The 6,075-nt window shown below is 51.3% G+C and overlaps 1 pseudogene; it reads right to left on the reverse strand.

Annotated features, from left to right (window-relative positions):
* Positions 1–234: 234 nt before the first annotated feature.
* On the reverse strand, positions 235–2,912 carry LOC149325075 (uncharacterized; annotated as a pseudogene).
* Positions 2,913–6,075: the final 3,163 nt, after the last annotated feature.

Consider the following 6,075-nt stretch of genomic DNA (forward strand, 5'->3'; position numbering starts at 1 on the left):
CCTAGGAACGTTTTTACTGGCCAAAAGTGCGTCTCGTGTGTATCAGTTCGCAATGACGGCACTCGACAGCATGAAGGCCAGAACAAGAAGAACAAAGTTTATTGCAGGGCATCGATATATATAGCCTTCGTGATAGCGCTGTTTACGCACTGCGCATGTCAGGCACATTGTTATCGTGTTATCACGCAAGCCCGATACATCCTTCCAAGGTTAGCACAAGACAGTGGTTCAAGTTCATGATAACTGATTGAAAGCAGCGTCATAACGAAGAAGTTGGGGAGGCTTCACGGTACGAGTCCACTTCCTCAGACTGATGACACTTGTGGGTTGCTCTGGATGGGTAATCGAAGCCGGAGGCGTGGCACCGTGGGCTAGATGTTGGTCACAGAGCCCCGGAGGCTGCTGGGGTGCTGCACTTGTAGCCTGCCAGAAGGCTGCGGTGTCACACTCCCTGGACTGTTCCTTGCATTTGGGTCAGCTTCGTCTGCGCAGTCGTCGTCGGTGTCATCGTCACTTGTTTCAGCATACTGCTCGCTGGAATGAAGCAGGTGTCGCCTGTTGCGCCGAAGAACACGACGACTTTCGGTTACAACGTGGTAGGACCTCGGGGCAGCTTCCCCAACCACCTTTCCTTTCTGTGACCAAGTTGTGTCTCGCAGCCTGATGACGTCACCTTTACCTAGTGGAGGCAACGGCTGTCCTTTGGGCGTCTGGCGGTGCTTCTTGACTTCGATAGTCTTGATACCGCCAAAATCGGGGAAATTAGATCGAAGGCGCCTGCCTTGAAGAAGCTCGCCAGGGGATTGACCATCAATCAGTGGCGTTGACCGGTAGGCCAGAAGGCCTAGCCAGAAGTCGTGTCGTGCGTCTTGAGTTTTCTTCATTATCCGCTTGACAATTTGGACACCTTTTTCGGCAAGGCCGTTAGACTGCGGGTAGTGTGGGCTAGACGTGACGTGCGCAAAATCATACTCTTTAGCGAAGGCTGCGAATTCTTGGCTTGAAAATTGTGGTCCATTATCAGTGCACAGTTCGATAGGAATGCCGTATCGAGCAAACATAGCACTGAGAGCCGCAACAACACTTCTTGCACTTGTGTCTGGAAGCCTCTCGACATCTGGGAAGTTGGAAAGAGCATCATATACGACAACGTAAGAATTTCCCCCAAAACAAGAGATGTCCGCTCCGACCCTGTACCACGCACACTGCGGCACCGGGCGCATTATCAGCGGTTCTTTGGCTTGCTGATACGAGAACTTTCTGCATGTAGAACAGTTTTGGAGAAGCACTGCGATGTCGTTGTTCAAGCCTGGCCAAAAAACGAGAAGTCTTGCTCTTTCTTTGCATTTGTTTAAACCAAGGTGGCCGGCATGAATTCTTGATAGCATTTCTTGTCTCATGCTTCTCGGTATGACAGCTTTTGTTCCTTTGAACAGAATTCCGTTGATTACGGACAGTGCAGATGAAAACGGCTTCAGCTCACCTTGAATTGGTTTTCCTGCTGATAAGTTGCTGACGACAGTCTGCAAGTAGCAGTCACGAGCAGTTTCCTTTGCCAATTTTTGCTGCGTTGTTACCGTGACCATGGCGTTCAGGAGCTGTAGTGCGTGAACTTCGACGTCTTCTGTGGCACCAGCATTGTCGACACCCCCGGGTCTAGTCGATCGTGAGAGCATGTCTGCCAAGACCAGTTGCTTCCCTGGAACGTGCTGTAGAACATAGTCATATCTGAGAAGTCTTAAAAAAAATCTCTGCAATCGTGGGGGCATGTCACAAATTCCTTTAGCAGCGATTGACAGAAGTGGCGTGTGGTCGGTCTCGATAATGACCGTCTGTCCATACACAAACTGATGAAACTTCTCGCAACCGAACAGAATGCCCAGCGTCTCCTTTTCAATTTGCGCGTAACGCTGCTCCGGTGGTGTTAAGACTCGTGAAGCATATGCCACCGGTCGCCAGTGACCACCGTGACACTGTAAAAGCGCCGCTCCGACGCCGTCCTTGGACGCATCGCAAGTTATTTTTGTTTTCTTTTTGGGGTCAAATATTGCTAGCAAGGGTGATGTCGCAAGTGCCTGCGTGATGCATTTCCATTCCTTCGCGTGGTTTTCGGTCCACTCGAACTCGACTTGCGGTTTGAGAAGCGCTCGCAGCATCGCTGTTCGTTCTGACAACACTGGCACGTATTTTCCGAAGTAGTTGATCACTCCTAACATGCGCTGTAGATCGGCTTTGCTTTTTGGTGTTGGCATTTCCAACAGATTGCGCACAAGCTTCGGGATCGGGGAAATTCTTTTTTGTCCGATAACGTCACCCAGAAAATGCACCTTTGTTAAACCGAACTTGCATTTTTCGGCGTTTAGTGTCAATCCTGCTGTTTCAGCAGCTTTCAGAACTGCTACTAGCCGTTCATCATGCCCCGCACCAAAATGTCGTCGATATACACGTGAACTCCTGGCAGCCCGTCAAACATCTGACTCAGCATTTTGTGAAAAACTTCCGGTGCCGATGAAATGCCAAACGGCAGGCGCAAGTAACGGTATCGACCGAAAGGAGTGGCAAAAGTGCAAATTTTTGATGTTGCGGCGTCGAGGGGTATCTGGTGAAATCCAGAGTTTGCATCTAGGCAACTAAAGTAGCAAGCGCCGGTCAATTCTGCTTCAATATCTTCTCGTCTGGGAAGCTGGTAGTGTTGCCTCATTGATCCTTCTCGGGTCCATGCACACCCTAAGACTGCCGTCTTTCTTTTTGACCAAAACCAAAGGGCTTACCCAGTCAGTAGGTCCATCTTTTTTTGTGATGATACCAGCTCTCTCCATTCTTTGAAGCTCGTCGCGAAGCGGTTGGCGCAAAGACAGGGGCACCCGCCGCGCTGGCTGGACGACTGGGGTAGCATCTGGCTGTAGTAACATGCTGTACGGTTGCTTTAGGCATCCTAAACCCTCAAAGACGTGCCTAAAGTGCTTGATCGCTTCGTACTCAGCAGAAGTGCTGACAGTGTCCACTGTGCGCTGCACAAGGCCTAGAGCTTCGCATGCGTGAAGCCCCAGTATTGCACGACGTCCATTTTTCACCACGTAGAATTTCACTGTAGTTGCAGCATCTCCAACGGTTATTTTTTGGACTGTTGTTCCGAAGTTGGTGATGATGCCTCCATTGTATGCTCGCAGCACAGAGCTCGTAGGATTCAGTTCGGCAGTTTTCAACTTGCGGTATATTGAAAATGGTAAGAGGCTTGCTTGTGCTCCGGTATCCACCTTGAATAATGCTTTATGACCCCCAACTTTGGCTTCGACAGTCCAATCACCAGTAATGCAGCTGTCGATGCAGACGTCAAGAACATCAAACTCATCATTGAACTGTGCGCCGACTTCGTTGACGACCGCCCTGGCCGGACAACAAATCGCAAAGTGATGCAGCTTTCGACAAGTGTTGTATCTTTTTCCGTAAGCAGGACACTGCCTCGGCTCGTGCCGTCGGTTGCATTTCTTGCACCGGTACGAACTATCGTTTACTGCACTGGTCTCTTGCCGGTCTACGCAGCGGTAGCACGATGCCCTACTGCGAGAGACGGAGTCAATGCTGTCACCGGGCCTGGCCCAGACCTGAGTTCTTTGTGCCACTGATTTCGCTACCCTGCACATTTCTTCAGCCTTTAACAACGTTAAGCCCTTTTCCCGCAGCATTTTTTCACGCAGTTTGGAATTATTCGTCCCAAAGACGATCTGATCCCTGATCATTGAATCGTGCAGTCCTTCGAAGTTGCATTGCGCTGCTTGCTTCTTGAGGTCTCTAATAAAGCTTTCGAACGGCTCTCCGTCTTCTTGTTTTCTGGAGCGAAAAACATACCGCTCATGCACTTCATTGCTTACCTCGGCACAGTATGCTTCAAACTTCCGGACCAGGGTGTCGTAATCTTCCTTGTCTTCCTGCTCACCAAACGTAAACGTGTTGAAGACGTCAAGTGCTTCGTCTCCGGCAACGCTCAACAGGACTGCAGCTTTCGCTGCTCCGCTTCTTGGGTCGTCCTTTGGCGTGGTCGCCTTGATGAAGAGTTCGAGTTTTTGCTTAAACCGCTTCCAATTTTGCGACAGGTTACCGGAGAGCTGCAAAGGTTCCGGGGGCTTCAGCAGGTCCATGGCGCTCCGAGCTACGCCCTGCCCAACTGGCCACTTCTGACACCATGTATCAGTTCGCAATGACGGCACTCGACAGCATGAAGGCCAGAACAAGAAGAACGAAGTTTATTGCAGGACATCGATATATATAGCCTTCGTGATAGCGCTGTTTACGCACTGCGCATGTCAGGCACATTGTTATCGTGTTATCACGGAAGCCCGATACATCGTGGTTCAGCGCTACGTAGCCACCTGCGTGCAGTGTCAGTAGTTCAAGCTTCCCACTTCTCCGCCGGGGCGCCTGCATCCTGTGAGGCCGCCAAGTTCACCATATGAGCAAGTGGGTCTCGATCTGCTCGGCCTGTTTCCCCGCTCGTCCCACGGTAACCGCTGGGTCATCGCGTGCGTTGATCACTCACCTGTTACTGTGAAACCGCCGCCCTACCTTCCGCCACCGCTGCTGAAGTCTTTCTTCTTCTTGCTGTCATCCTCCGGCATGGACCTCCTCGAGTCTTTATGAGTGACCGCGGTCGCCAGTTTACGGCATACGTTGTGGAAGAGCTTCTGCGCCTTTGTTCGTGCCATTTTCGTCACTCGACGCCGTACCACCGCCAGACAAATGTGCTCGTTGAACATACCAATCGGACACTTACGAACGTGCTCGCCATGTATGTCGATTCCCGCCATAAGAACTGGGACGACGTGCTTCCCTTCATTACATACGCCTATAATACGTCGAGGCATGAAACAACTGCTTACAGTCCGTTATTCCTTCTTTACCCCCGTCCGCCTTGAAGATCCCTCGACAGCATCTTGCCTTTCTCTCTCGACACCGAGCCTTTTATTGCAAGCACTCTATGCCACGCTGAAAAAGCCCGTCTGATTGCCCGGATACGCACCTTGGCATCGCAGGATCGCTGTAAGAAGCGTTACGACCGCCGGCGCAAGGATGTCTGCTACCTGCCCGGTGACGTTGTATGATTGTGGACGCCTCTCCGAAAGCGTGGCTTATCCCAAAAGCTTCTGTCCCACTACACAGGCCCGTTCATCATGCTAGCTGGCCTCAATGACCTGAACTATGTGGTCTCTCCCCAATCTACGCCAGGACGCCGCTGAAGGAAAACCCAAGTCGTGCATGTTGCACGCCTAAAGCCCTTCCACTCTCGGGACCCAGATTGACTGACTGGCCCAGAGGGCTTCGTCTGCGAACGGAGAAGTGTCACGCGCTACCCATGGGCCCTGAGGACCAACGAAGAAGTGCGCATGCAGAAAAGATGCGCCCTGGCCAATCCCCCCTCCGTGGGTATGTGCCATTAAGCCTGAGGACGTCATCATCATCATTATCATCAAGAGGAGGTTCAGTGTCCGGCCGCTCAGGCACCAGGCTCGGATGGACCTCCCTGTGTAAATAGCTTTCTGAATAGAACCAGTAACAATACTAGGGTTATGAGGACTAAGAAAGTCGCACAAGCTAAATTCACTGCTTACAGTTAAATTCTCTTTACTATTAAAGACATTTTCAGGTAATACACTTGATTGTAATACAATTTATTCGGTGCCGCCGCGGTGGCTCAGTGGCTATGGTTCTCGGCTGCTGGCCCGAAAGACGCGGGTTCGATCCCGGTCGTGGCGGCTGAATTTCTTTGGAGGAGAAATTCGAGGCCCGTGTACTGTGCGATGTCAGTGCACGTTAAAGAACCCCAGGTGGTCGAAATTTCCGGAGCCCTCCACTACGGCGTCTCTCATAGCCTTAGTCGCTTAGGGACGTTAAACCCCATAAACCAAACCAACAATTTATTCGCAGGAAAGAGCTTGGTAAGAGGTCGCATTAAGTGGTAGAGAGCACATAGCCTTCGACGACTTTGTCAGCCCACTCCATCGCCAAAACTTGCGCTCTGGGATCAGAGCTAGCCAGCACGGTCTCCCACCGCTCGAGAGAAGGAGCAGTAACTAGATC

The sequence above is a fragment of the Amblyomma mixtum genome, chromosome 10 (assembly GCF_055824585.1).
Source record: "Amblyomma mixtum isolate Tamu chromosome 10, ASM5582458v1, whole genome shotgun sequence".
NCBI classification, from domain to species: domain Eukaryota; kingdom Metazoa; phylum Arthropoda; class Arachnida; order Ixodida; family Ixodidae; genus Amblyomma; species Amblyomma mixtum.